Below are 13,451 nucleotides of genomic sequence, written 5' to 3' on the forward strand. Positions count from 1 at the left end.
GGATGGAATTGGACCAAAAAAGCCATTCAGCTTCGTTATCGATTAGGTATCAGTAGGAACATCAAGATGAATGAGTTAACTAAGTATCGGATCGACCAAATTGAACAAATGATAGCTCAAGATCATGTTGTTCATTGGGAATTGAAGAGGGGAGAACGAGCAGACATCGAACGATTAATTTCTATTTCTCGTTATCGTGGAATTCGTCATCAAGATGGATCGCCCTTACGCGGTCAATGAACTCATACTAATGCAAGGACTGCTCGCAAGCAAATTCGGAAATGAAAGAAGGCTACCGAAAGAACAAGCAACGGATTTAGCGCTCATCCCTTGCTAAAGCGCATATGTTTTCCTGCTCCTTGGTACTTGTCTGATCAATCACACTGTTCATTAGTTCACTTGATTTTTCGTTCGATGTCTTGAACCGCTTACTAATCACGTATACGTATAGTAGGCCCCCTTCGCCACTCCACGTCTGGCCCGTCTTGGTCTCGCTCACTTCGCCCGCCTATCGTATCGGCTCGGCTTCGTCCGTCAAGCGACAGCTTCTGCCTCTGACGGCTTCACTATCGCTCATGACTGGTAGTAGTTGTCTCTATGTAGTAGTCGGCCTTTGTTAAGCTTCGCCAGAAGCGACTAGTCGCTTCCCGAATGCCTCTTTCTTGTACTAATTAATGTGTATGGTCTAGTCTTTCCAATGCCTCCTTCCTTGCCGCCAACGCACGCTAGATGGAGAGTAAGCAAGCTACCTTGCTTGCAATGCATTCGTTAAACGGTAGCTTCCGCGCCCTTCCTGCCTGCTTCAATTGATGTGAATGATCGTGTCTTCAACATCAATTTCAGTCTGATTAGATATGTCATTGAAACAAATCTGTTTTGTCTCTGTTTTCTTTTCGGATGATGAGGATGAGCCAGCCGATCCTAACATAATTTTGGAGGATCCGGACGACGAAGCCTCAAAATCAGATAAAGATGTCTCTGACGCGACCGGACTTCCACTAGATTTTTATAGGGGTCAGGAGGGAAAAGATATGCTGTTTTCTATCAGTCCCAAGCGGATACTCCCCAGCTTCCATGGTCCGCTTCCGAGGAAGAGATGCGGGAGGACCCAGGGCCAGAGCAAGTTGGGTTGGGGTATAGAGCCGTAAGCGCGGTGGGGGTGACAGAGGATGTGCTCGTACGGTTCATAGTTGGGTATGATATTCTTGTGGATTGTTGGGAACGTCCTCTATATTCGAAATATGCCTTTCTAGGAGCATTACGATCTGCAGCTCAAATGGTCCCTTATGAAGTCTCTATTGGTCTTATTCTTATTGTGCGCCTTGTGAGCACGGTTGGATCCGCGAAGGCAATTGCTCGGATCTTCCCCTAACCCAACCCGGGAACGGACCGGAGGGAACCGCAGCATGAGGAATGTCCGCGTCTCGCCGCAAGGCTCATTTTGAGTTTTGGGTCATAGGGCGGGCAGTGCAGTCCGGGGCACAAGGGTCCTGGTACTACCCAGGTGCGAAGAACCCCGGAGGCGGCTGCAATGAGCAAAATTGTAACTCACCGGCCTAAACGATGAGCAAACACTCGAACGTGAGAGCAAGGGATCACCCAACGAACATGTTTTCCTTCTCTCTTCCGGGCACACACCCTATCGGGTGACGCCACTGACAAACACCCTAAAGGGGAACGCAACACTTCCTATAACAGAAAAAGCAATATCTGAATTCTTTAAGCAACTAAAAAAGACGTATACTAAAAAATATGTGTTGAAAAGGGATGGTCAATAACAAGATGAACCCAATGCCCAATCTTCCCAATAGTATTCCTTAACTCTTGAATTGATACACTTGTTCATGGCATCTATTCTCTATCTTCACTTTTCACCTTCTCATGCTTAACCTCAGTGATCTGTTCCTCCTAGACATCCTTCTGCGTACAAAAACAGAAGAAGAAGCACGGGCATAAATCAATAGAATATTTTAGTTTCAGAAGTCTTTTTTGATTGGTATATCAATCATGGTTTATAGGGAAATAGTTAGAATAGGAAAGCTCTGTTAGTTACTAATGTTTGGGTTTTTGTTTACGGCAATAGTAGGTTTCTTGCTTGTCATATTTAGAATATAAGCATCAGTTACATTTGACGTCCAGCCTTTTTATAGAAGAGAAAGGAAGGTTAAGGGCAAGGGCGCAGCATAATATATAAGAAAAACTTGATCTTTGAGGGGAAATTTTTCCAACTAGACCGATAAATGAGAAAAAGTACCAGCCGTACCAAGAACCAAAGGCACCAGCTTTCATTGATATATATAGCGTATATTTTAGCTGAAAAATCTATGGATAAGAACCGGCTCTGGGAGGAGGGGTGGCGCGACAGAGCAATGAAAAGCTGGGATCTTTCCTTATCTTCGGTCGTGACGCCTTTTCCTTTTGTATGAGAAAGCGCAACAAAACATCCTTCTCGCGGGTTATCTTCTACTCAAGCAAGCTCTCTCCTATTCTTCATCCACCAACTACAAGGAACGTAGGAGCACAAGAGGGTCATCATCTTCTAAAACGATTGGCTTTCGATCTGCTTTCCAAGAGGTGGTTTCTGACATGACCATAAAGAGTGGAATTCTTGTTAGGATTGGCATGTCAAGTTGCTTTCTCGGACCCTAACATAAACCACCTTATCCTCACTCAGATTGTTCTTTTGGACTGAGCAGAAGCACGACCTCTATCTGACGTTTTCTCTATCCCTTCTAATCTCTCAATGGCATTTCCATCTCTCGATTCAATCAATCAAGTAAGTCCGGATGACACTTGTCTTTATTTAGTGTTTCCCCGGCTATTCAGCCATTACTTGCATCTCAGGTTCTTTGTACCCTTTTTTAGTGCCATGCACACTGAGGTTTCTGGCATGACCGAATCTTTTGAGAATATCGCTTATTACGTTAATTTCTTCATCTTGATGTACTCAATCCATTCAAATTCCATAATTCCAATGCTATAATCCCTATATTAAGATGAAGTAAGAAAGCATCAGCCCTCTTATTTTCTGTCTTCTATGAAAGAATGTAGCTTGCTCTTTCAACCCGGGGCCCCCTCTGGGGAACTGTTTGAGTTTTAGCATCGACCCCATTTCCTTTTGATTGTATTACGCTTGACTCGCTGCAAAACATTTCGCTTTCTGCGCCACGCTCGTACGTGGTTTACACTCCTTGCCTTTCATCTGACTTTGCCATCGGGCAATTGTTTGTTTTCAACTGGATTGGATTCCGAACCAAGAAAGATAGGCAACTTTTACTTGAAAGAAAGGAGCTTCAGAACTCTTGTATTCCACCGAATAAGAATAAGAATAAGATCAAGAAGGGGCTATCTTTGTGAAGGGACCGGCACCAGAAAGTAGATCATATGGCCTTTCTTTCGCCAAAATCAAGTAAAGCCCCGGCCCAAGAAATGCAGCAAAGCAAGTCGTCTTTGGTTTGGAGCTCAATTCCCGGATGTATAGGCTTGATCGAGTGCCTTACCTGAAATCGACGATATAAAGTGGGCTCTTTAGCTTGCTCCGACAGAGGTCTCCTTCTCCCTTAGCAGCAAGACCAGTCCCTACCTCTTTTCAATCAATCTTTCATACCGTATGCCTTTTCTACGCCTAAAACAAGTTCATGTCTCTCCTCTCTGAAGTCGGACCTTTTTGAAAAGTAGTACGCTTTCTTTCGTGGTGTTCAGGATCCCATGCTTTGTAGTTCACGCATGGCTTTCTCTAACGAAGCTAATGCCGAAAATGAAAGATCTTAAACGGAAAGACACATGAGGTGGCGAAAAACGAAAAAAGAGAAAGAGCTTACCAACTTCTCTGAACCCGGTAGCCAGCGGAGCCCTTATTCATGGGTTAGGGACTAGCATTGAACAAAGTTGGTGACAGCCAAAGAAAAAGTGAAAGGGCAAGTAAATAATCTAAACATGCTGGTAAGCAGCAAAAAAAGAATAAAAGTAACGCGCCCTACCTGTTAGTAAAGTAAGGCCTTCCAGAGCCTATCTAACACAGACATACACGCGGATGAGGACACAGAAATAAATGGACGTCGATCCGGTACTGAAATTGCATAGCAAAAAATGCAATATGTTCATACTTGATGAAACGCACATCATCCAATTCATGATTTAAGAACAAGATCACGAGATATTGACTTTTTTTACATCTGTAACTACATTCTCACATCTCTTTTTTGATCTCATGACTTTTTATGCGATCGGAAAACGAATGAGATCAGAAAGATAGGCGGACGACTTGACCATAAGGTCGGATGTTTCCGTGAGCAGTAAGCAGCGGATCTCCCCTTTTTGGGGGAAAGCTGGTTAAACAAAACTAGGGATAGCTAGCAGGTATTTTCTAAAGGTTCAAAAAGAAGGTATTTCAAAAGGGCTTTGGCAAAGGAGGTTCACCTTGCCTGCTTTCCTTGTCCTTCGTTCATCGATATCCTATACTGGATACCTTTGCCTTTTCCGAGTGGAGGCAGTAGGCTATTCTCGTTCTTAGCTTTATACGCCGAAACATGCCATTGTGTAGGCTCGTAGGCGTAATTCGTATTCATATTTGTTATTGGCGTACGTAATTTCCTTACTACGTCTATCGCTCGTAGAAATATCTCTAAATAGGAATCGTAGTCCTCATATGTACATCTTTCGTATTGTGATAAAGCACCTATGCCGCTAGAAATAGTAGCGCCTTAAAGAAGGCGTTCCAGGTTCTTTTTCCCCTGGTTTGTATCAGAGCTGACCACTGATAATAGGAAAAATGAAACATTTTTTGTGTTTTAATTCATTCTCAATCTTGTTTCCCCTTGCGCTCCGAGGGAAATAAAGGGGAAATCACTGATTCATTTGGAGCTATTTTCTAACTGACTCATTGACATGAGAGATTGGATGCGATGCGCCAGTCACTCGTACTACAGCGGACAAAGGTCACCGGCAAACGACCGTTCCACAATGGAACCTGGCACTACTGTTTGCCCTAAGGGCCGACCCACCTTTTCAGAGAAACAGACACATGACATCACTATATTACGCATTTTCGAGATAAGAAAGTGGATAATGCACTCTTCCCTTTTTTACATTTTAAACTCATGTTCATGGTCTGTTTTATTCCAAATTGTCGGCCGTGTGAAAATAAAGAAGAGAAATTGGGCCATGTTTCCCGAGAGAGACTGCCTTCTCTCAGACCAGCAGTCTTATACTTATAGTCGACTGCTCTATGATGATCTGACCTCTTTCCTGGGCTCTGCTTGCTCGTCTACGCTCCGACCTATTCAGTCAAAATCGAAAAAACGATGTTTCCTTGAAAAAGTCTAAGAAATAGTAATAGTAGTCAAAAAGTGCACTTTTCCATATATTTCGATTTATAGGGATCCCTATATTTATCTCTATCCATAGAGATACCTATCTATATAGAGAGAGATTTTTCTCAAAATTGATCTAGACTATCCTCTATCCGGATAGATATGTCCCTATCAGCGACTAGGCCGATCTTTTTTTATATGTTTTGGCCACGTCCGTTTCCACTCCGAAGAGGAAGGTTTGGATCTTTCAATCTTATGTCGTGAGGGATGTGACCTATCTTAGGTCCATAAGATACCACAGCTTTTAGTGTTCTATGATTCACCTCCGAATAATGAGTAGGTAGTTCGATCCTTTTGATTCTTATCTTCCTAGTAAACGGGGATCCGGAGCAATAGGTCGAATTACTATATAAAGAAGACTTTTCTACAAAAGGACTTATTGTTCGAGTAGGAAGATTTCGGTTTTTCTCCTTCCCTCTTTTCAATAAGAAGAAGTATTTGAAATGAAACAAATTCCTCTTCATTCTATTGTGCTCAGCGAAGGAACTGCCTAAGCATACTTTTGCGGATCCAAACTTCTTTGTTCTTTCAAAGTCTTCTTCTTGCATATAAGAACGCAACTTTTGCAATTCCTTGGATTTGAGTAGTAAGCGGCATCCCCTCTGAGTTGTGAGTAAGCGGAACCATTCTTTTTTTGTTCTTCTCCAGATTCTGGCCGGTATAATTTGCCTCTTCTTTTTCCAACTGATATGGCCGATAGGAATTTGCCTATGATTTTTCCAACTAATATGTCGATATAGAAAGATCTCCTTATTTCAAAACTGCGGGTTCTCGCGTCATTTTCTTTAAAAGATATTAGATCACCGTGGGAAACTTTCAAATGAGTAATGGTTACCAGTCCATTATTCAAACAAACCCTTCGATGACTTATCGGCTGCCTTGCTTGAGGAAGAGTGTCACTAAAATGGATACGAACCGGAATCACGTCCGATCTTGTTTCTTGATTGAGTAAAAAAGGGATATATGAAGTTCGTTCTCTTCCTCTGTGCATCTCCCTTATGGGTAAATCCCCATAATAAAGAGACAACTTTCGTATAGTTTGTGATTTGATGTTACTGTTTAGATTTTCTCTCCGAGAAAGATTTCTTTTAATGGATCTCGTCTTGTTCCTCAATCTTCAGAGAATACGGCGTTGGATTAGAGAAAGTTCTCTGTTCCGAACATTTCCTGGAAGTAGACGACATGTTTTAAATCTTAATGCTGGCATGGCATATTTCGTTGAATCAGTCTTTTTCGCCACATCGCGTATAAAGGGAATCGAACCCAACTCTTCCACGAACCCCCCACGAATGGCCCTCCCTTAATTCAATGAACTATGAGAATTCATTTTTTCGTTTTTTTCTTTTCAGTTCTCATAAGTCCTTGCTATACTAGCAGAAACTTAATACTTGACCAACTGCGTCACAGTGCTCAGGTAAAGTGGCAGTGGTTGAAAGCGAGCGGAAACGTCAGTGTTTTCTGTGCGTTACGATAGTAGTGGTGAAAGAAAATCCAATTCAAATATCTCAACGTAAAAGGAAAATCGTTTCACTTTGAAAGGAAAGCTAGCTATATGAGATCAAAATCACTCTATCTACGATATTCATTGCACCATGATTGAAGGACAATGAGGGGCAGGTTATATTCCCTTTCTTCTGATCGATTGAGGAATCGCGGATAATGACACCACGTCTGTAGCATCTACTGCTATTGCAAGGCCCGAAGCACGTGGGAGAATGTTCGTTTTTTCTGGATCGGATTAGCAAAAGCAAGCAAGCGTGTGATGTGGCGGGGAAGCCTAAAAGAAGCCTTTGGGAGGCAGTGTGGTGACGCCTGTTTGGCGCGTGGGAATTAATTAATCTAATGATATATTGGTAACTGCCTGTGGGTCCGCACACCACTCCTTATGTTCAGCTAAAAAGCCTTCCGGGTCGAATTTCTTAAGAAATAATCAAAGATTAGAATGCCAATGTGTTAGAATGTCAACGGGAGCTTTCACAAAGCCAAGTCACAAATACAATGAAGAAGTGCTACTGCCAACAGACGCAACCACGGATCCCGATTCAGAAGATTCTGAGAAAGGCGAGTTAGTTATCACATGAGAGCCATAAGAGCTCTCCAGGAGAGTGATCGCCCGGTGTGACTGATCCAATTTATAGTCGCATTCAAGGCTCCACACGGGTGGTAAATTCCAAATAATATTTGGATATCTCAAAGAGAACCCCAATAGAACCATTTAGATACTTCGATGAGAACCAATAGAACCATAATGGTGAGCGGCTACGCGTCGACGCCAGGTCAATTTATAGTTCTAGTCTACTGGCCCTAATTCACAGTCGCATTTATTACACTTTTACAAGACGAAAGCGATAGTGGTTAGAACGCGCTAGACTGGCTGATGCTATAGATTTGCTCCATCCAGAGTCACCCAAAAGGACCTTATCTGTTGAATGATCGGTTTTATCCTCGAAGTCTTTCTAGCCGGCCCGTGCCAAACTAGTCTTCTTTCAAAGATGTGGATCCAACAAAAGTGTAGATCCAATTAACAATTAACCGCAAATAAGGGTTTTAGGAGAGTCATTATCTCCCTATAGGCACACCGGTGGAAGAAACTCCTAAAGCAGGGAAGCACGATCTTGTTGCTTCTTCTGTTCTTGTGGATCCACGCCTGTGGTTAGCGAGGCTACAGAACACAATAAAATAGCATTGATAACCAGAGAGATCCGCGGGCCTATTACCAGTTTTGGCATGTTAGTTGTTTTGGTCATAATGTTAGCCATTTTAGGCCTCTCAAATTCAATGAACATGTTTTGCATGGAGTCGATAAAGACAGTGATATGATTGCCGCATAATAATAATGAGTCAGTACCAAAGAGTACGAGGATAGCCCAAGCCTTCCACAAGTTCCTCGCTAAACAGTGTCTCATCTACGCTTCATTTTATACGTTTTTATAAATAAAAAGGCCACGATAGACCATCTGATGCTAGCTCCTCAAATCATTGGCCAGAGAGGGAAATGGATACAGCAAGTCTCCCCTCATCTACCAGAACGTGTTTGGAGTTATCTTCGCTCCCACGCATGGCTAGACAACCGAAAAACAGCCTAGCAAAGATGACTTCTCTTGGGCAACGCAAGGACAAGTAGCTCTGATTACGAAACACAACACAAGTTGGCATAACCCAAGTCAATATGATAACTCGATCATCCAGGTCTTGCCTGTGTCAGCTTCTTTCTTTGGATCAATGAAGACTTCGGCACCCTTGATCTTTTCAGATATGAATGAAAGTCGGTAAGCAATCTCCGAAACCACGAACTGATGGACATCGAACTCTTCCTTTCTTTCTAGCAGCATAGCAACATAGCCCTACAGGGGCCCAAGAAGCCAATCTTCGTCAACCAATCATATCTATCTATTGATGCCTACTTACAATCGTGCTCTTCTTTCCCATGTCTTCTTCTCTTCCCTGAATGATCTTCGGAAAAACATAGGAATTAGGTCGATGCTGCTCAAAGAATAGCTCTGGATACCTGTGTTTCCAATACTGACTTCAGGAACATAACGGTTCACTCCCTCCTATGGATAAGAAGTAGACAGCTCGATGTGATGATAGCCATTTCTCAATTTAGAAGGTTGAGCAAGTCCAAAGCAAAGCTGTCTAAAGTAGTGCCCCCACCCCAATACTCGCTAGTTTTTCTGGTATCCTGTACTTCCCGAATATAGCGCTCATTAACCTGTGGAAGGAAAGAAAAGGTCTCATCCGACGAATTGACACTTGATCGATATGCTTCTTTAACAAGAGCGGAACATGTGGTTGGTCGACCTATGAGATACTGGAACATCTCATGGTCAACGATGAGAATTTGTTTCGGGATCCTTCCTTTTTAGGGAAGATGATTATAGATCTTTCTCTTTCCCTAAATCCGTGTTGGTTTGACCGTGGATTCTATTCAATTAATACTTTGACTAGTCGGAAGGGCATGCTGGAAAATTCCATTAGTGCAGGAGCTGCTACGATTGATTGTTCGAAAGTCGAAGTCGTTTCGTTAAGTCAATTGAAAGGTGGGTTTTGCCAGTAATAAAATGGAAAGGGGGATGGGGGGAGGTGAGCCGGTTACGCTTTAAGTGAGGAGACAGGAGCTCTCGAGCTTAGATAAGTTCCCTAGGCCAGACAGAGGTCTAGGGGGAGTCCGGATAGAGGACTCTTTTGACCGGTGAGCCCGCAGATTAGGAAGGCGGCCTGCCAACTGCGCAAACAAAGCGACTCCTTGTTGGTGTAAGATAGGTGTTGGTCTGATTCACCTATGTCAGTTCGAACCTGACGAGTCGTTCGTTCGTGTGGAGAATCTCTCTCCTTTTCTTCTAAGTCTTGCTTCATTAAGTTACTTTCTCTCTCAGCCTCATAATAATAATCAATATTCAAATACTTTATGCTAAATTCTGTATAGCAATAAATGTCTGAGGGCATAGAGAACCTTAAGAGGATAGGAAAGTCTATTTATTTGAGACCAGTGAGGTCAGAAATTCAAGCATTCGGGTCAAGACTATAAGGCGCTATCAGGCCATACCTCAAAAGGCTCGCTACCTTCTCTAGATACTTGATTGGAAGAGAGGGTAGATGTAAGAGAGTTAAAGCACTTCGCTGGAAGAAGGGTATAATGGAAAGTCAATCAATATTTCATCCGGAACTAAATAGGTCATTTACGACTCAATGGTTTATCAATCAAATACATCAGCATTCCAAAATACTACCCGCTAACGCCCTCACTCTTTGACTTAGAAGTCTTAGCCCCACCTTTACTTATATCTTAGACTTATACTCTTCCTTACTTCCCTTCTCTGGCCATGTGGTTGAGGATATTTGAAAAAAAAAAGAAATTGACAATACCTACTATCGATGCCTAAGAGTAGGTCTTTACCAGCTTGCCTAATAAGAGTAGTTTAATACCGGCTTACTTGTACAATCTTATACTAGAAGAGTGAGTACGCTACCTTCTTGATTATTATCATCAGAAAGATATTTTGAAACCATCCTAGTGTCATTTACTTTCATAAAGCAAATCTTAGTAAATAAATGTGGGTGATCCTACTTAGAATAAGACTTATATTGTGGTGTGAGGTACTAATATAACTCCACTTTATGCGTATAGGAAGGCGGCTGCTTAGAATGCTAACAGGCCTACTAGATGGCTTATGCTAGAACAAGTCAAGCTCAACAATGCTTAAGCCCAAGGAATGGATGCGTTAAAGACTGGAAATATAGAGTTTATCTCAACCTAACCTATGCAAGCACTTATCCCCTTGCCTTGGATTAGGCACAACAACTATATGTGACTTAGAATATGACCAATAACTATACCTTATGAAAAGTAAGCACTAGCTATAGACAGAACTATATAGTCCCGAGTAAGTGGCGCGGAGCGGATTGCAATAAAGCAATAGAGAGTTAGCTACATATATTGAAGTGGAATCTATGCTCTTTGCAAGGCAAAAAGCTATCCAAGATAGTAAGTACTCGGCGGTATACTCCTGTAGCTCCTTGATTCCTTACGCAAGTTAGAGCCTTATGAAAGAGGGAAGACTGCTTATTAATAGGCAACTTTTCTTTAGACATAAAAAAAGACTGCTATTTGAGGGAATGCAGCATGGGCCCTATAACTTGCTTTTCTATTTCCAACCAAAGCTAGAAGAGCAGCGCGTCTATCCTGAGTTTTCGTGTCTAGCTTGCTTGCTCACTTCCTATAACGGCAATCAAAGAAAATCTTGTTCTGATCCAATAACTTAACTAAGTAGTAAAGAGAAGATTAGGATGAGTAAGCCCTGACTTCAAGTCTATGTATAGCAACTAGCTATATTACTACTTATTAGTCATACTTTATCTCGATGGACCTATTGCCGCCTATTTAGAATAATAATAAAGTCTTCTATAGTTATTGGCATATTACTCCCATCAGTGAGAATTGAACCTGGCGCAAAAAGGGCTTTGCTTTATGGTATAGATTAGGAATTGGAATAAGTAAGGCTAACTAAAAGAGAGAAGAGGGTCTACAGTCATTCTATCTCAACATTGAAAAATAAGACGTCTATCCTTACTCTTGCATTAAATAGAATAATATTAAAGGGTCGCCGGCGGTGGGGGCGCGATGGTGGGGCGGTGCCATGGGAATCGCCGGAGAAAAAGCTTAGCGCGGGGGGGGGGGGGGGCTAGAGGGCTGGCCGGGGTGACGGCGGACCAGCGGTGGGGAGTGGTTTCGAGGCGGCGAGGCAGCGCGGGAGCGCCGCCTGCCGCGGGCGGTGCAGGCCGGCGGTTCAGCCGGTGGTGGCTGGCGGCTCACGGGGGTGCAGGTTGAAGATGAATCGCAGGTCCTCCCTAAACTACATGTGAAGTGCCTCTCTGCTACCATTGCATTCAGTTTCGACAGTAACATTCATATTACACAGTAAATTTCAGTTTCAACAGTTAAGTTCAGAGTCAACAGTTTTTACCTCATCTGTTGTAGTCCGGTGGTTTTTAGTGATGTAAATTTTACATCTATCAATTTTTGGTAATTTATTTTACATCATCTATTGGAGATGCTATTAGAATCCCATTTGAGATTAACGATGTATGTCTTGTGCTGCTTCAGCCTCGACGTCTTACGGCTCACCGGAGCTGCTCCAACGACGGAACTATCCATCACAACAGAGCACTGCCCTAGACGCCGTCTACAGATTCCTCAGATCTTCCTCCACACCTCCGACAGCCACCTCTGCCTCAACTTCTTCAGCGACCAACCCAATGATGCTGAGGTCGACACGGCTATGGCAAAGAGGTTGTACACTTGTCGCATCACTTATTACTCTACATTCATGTCGATCCATTAGGGCTATTTTGGTTCAACAGAAAAACATAGCAACAGGAAATTTTCCTATGGCACTCTACTATTCAATTATTCACGCATTTTGTTGAAAAGAATCGAGCAAAACATCCACCTGGACCTACTTTTCAAAATCATATGCATGAAAACAAGACCAAGTGCATTAGTGGCAGAATAATATTCTAACTATACATGCTTTCATATGGTTTCACTTTATTTTGGCCATGTTTCTTTGCATTCCTCTGCTCTTCCAATTCTTGTAAACCAAACACCCAAGTTGACAGAAATCATGTGTTCACAAATGCTCTGTTTCCCATGTGCATTCCTATCCTATTTCGGTGTTTTTCCTATCCCTGCGTTTTTAGAATCATGCAAGCCAAATGAGCCCTTACAGAATTACTTCAGTTACAGGTAGGTGTCGAAGAAAACTTTGTGTGGTTTGTCCTGCTCCTACCGCGACTTTGTCCACCTCACCTGAGTTGCTCCATCAATAGAAGCATCCAACAAACCAGACATCACGACTCCTGACCATCTTTCGCCGCCTCAGATCTCCTTCCATGCCGCCGGCACCCACCGCAACGGCATCACCATTATCAACTCAGCAGACGAACCTGAGGAGTACACGGGTCCACAAGAGAGGTCGCACTCTTTTGTTTCTGCTTATGTTATGCATTGCTTAATATTACCTGCTACTTTATCATCATGTTCACCTCTTAGAATCCAAGTCAGGTCTAAATTAATGTTCAAACTTGAGTTCTAAATTAGTTGTGGGGCACATATCGAGGCAGCAATGAATAATATCTTTGTCTAATATCTGGTTCACCTAGGGTATGCCTATGTTGTTCGTCTTGGGTGGGAAACAAATAGTAAAGCAATCATCATCTGTTTTTTATTATATTAAAGCAATCATCAGCCTGCTATCATTATTTTTGGATCCATCCACTGGTTGTTGCCATCACTCTAGATTTCTACATGCTCTCCTTACATAATCTCACTATTTTTTTTGTATGCATGTCAGATATTGTACACAGTCATGCTCAACATGTAGAGAAAAAGAGAAGAGTTGTGCGCGGCAATACAGTGTCATCCAGACATCGCTCCATGGTGGGTTCAATGGCAAACCCTCACCCCCTCTCCAGATTGTAATCCAGAGGAAGATATCTGTTCTGAGGCGGATTCAGACGCAGCTGACCACTCCTATTTACCCCCCAAGGTGTTTGCTCTAACTTGGCATGATGTTGTTA

At 42.6% G+C, this 13,451-nt stretch overlaps 1 long non-coding RNA gene and 1 pseudogene across 1 annotated transcript; one reads left to right on the forward strand and one right to left on the reverse strand.

Annotated features, from left to right (window-relative positions):
• Window positions 1-4,197: 4,197 nt before the first annotated feature.
• On the forward strand, window positions 4,198-9,331 carry LOC123049255 (uncharacterized). The gene is made up of 3 exons (XR_006423521.1): window positions 4,198-4,331; window positions 7,474-7,477; window positions 9,321-9,331. It is a non-coding gene; the product is annotated as an uncharacterized lncRNA (long non-coding RNA).
• On the reverse strand, window positions 5,492-6,594 carry LOC123049254 (ribosomal protein S4, mitochondrial-like; annotated as a pseudogene).
• Window positions 9,332-13,451: the final 4,120 nt, after the last annotated feature.

The sequence above is a fragment of the Triticum aestivum genome, chromosome 2D, assembly GCF_018294505.1.
Source record: "Triticum aestivum cultivar Chinese Spring chromosome 2D, IWGSC CS RefSeq v2.1, whole genome shotgun sequence".
Taxonomy (NCBI): Eukaryota; Viridiplantae; Streptophyta; class Magnoliopsida; order Poales; family Poaceae; genus Triticum; species Triticum aestivum.